At 43.4% G+C, this 732-nt stretch overlaps 1 non-coding gene across 1 annotated transcript; it reads right to left on the bottom strand.

The window, feature by feature from the left end:
* On the bottom strand, nucleotides 350-421 carry TRNAC-GCA. The gene has a single exon. It is a non-coding gene; the product is annotated as a tRNA-Cys (tRNA).

Genomic DNA, 732 nt, shown 5'->3' on the forward strand with positions numbered 1-732 from the left:
CTGTTTACCCTTCTGTTTGTGATGAAGTGATGAGACCGGTTGCCATGATTTTTATCTTCTGAATTTGAACTTTAACCCAACATTTTTACTCTCCTCTTTCACTGTCATCAAGAGGCTCTTTAGTTCTTCTTCACTTTCTGCCATAAAGGTGGTATCATCTGCATATCTGAGGTTATTGATATTTCTGCCGGCAATGTTGATTTCAGCTTGTGGTTCCTCCAGCCCAGTGTTTCGTGAAAGTGAAATCGCTCAGTTGTGTCCGACTCTTTGCAACCCCATGAACTGTAGCCCACTAGGCTCTCTCGGCAAGAATAGTGGAGTGGGTTGCCATTTCCTTCTCCAGGGGATCTTCCCAACCCAGGGATCGAACCTAGGTCTCCTGCATTGCAGGCAGATGCTTTAACCTCTGAGCCACCAGGGAAGCCCATGATGTACTATGCATATAAGTTAAATAAGCAGGATGACAATATACAGCCTTGACGTACTCCTTTACCTATTGGTGGGAAGATATTCCCACTCTTTCAGAGTTTTCCACAATTTATTGTGATTCACACAGTGCTTTGGCATAATCAATAAAGCAGAAATAGGTGTTTTTCTGGAACTCTCTTGCTTTTTCCATGATCCAGCAGATGTTGGCAATTTGATCTCTGGTTCCTCTGCCTTCTCTAAAACCAGCATGAACATCAGGGAGTTTACGATTCACGTATTGCTGAAGCCTGGCTTGGAGAATTT

This window comes from Capra hircus, chromosome 12, assembly GCF_001704415.2.
Source record: "Capra hircus breed San Clemente chromosome 12, ASM170441v1, whole genome shotgun sequence".
NCBI lineage: Eukaryota > Metazoa > Chordata > Mammalia > Artiodactyla > Bovidae > Capra > Capra hircus.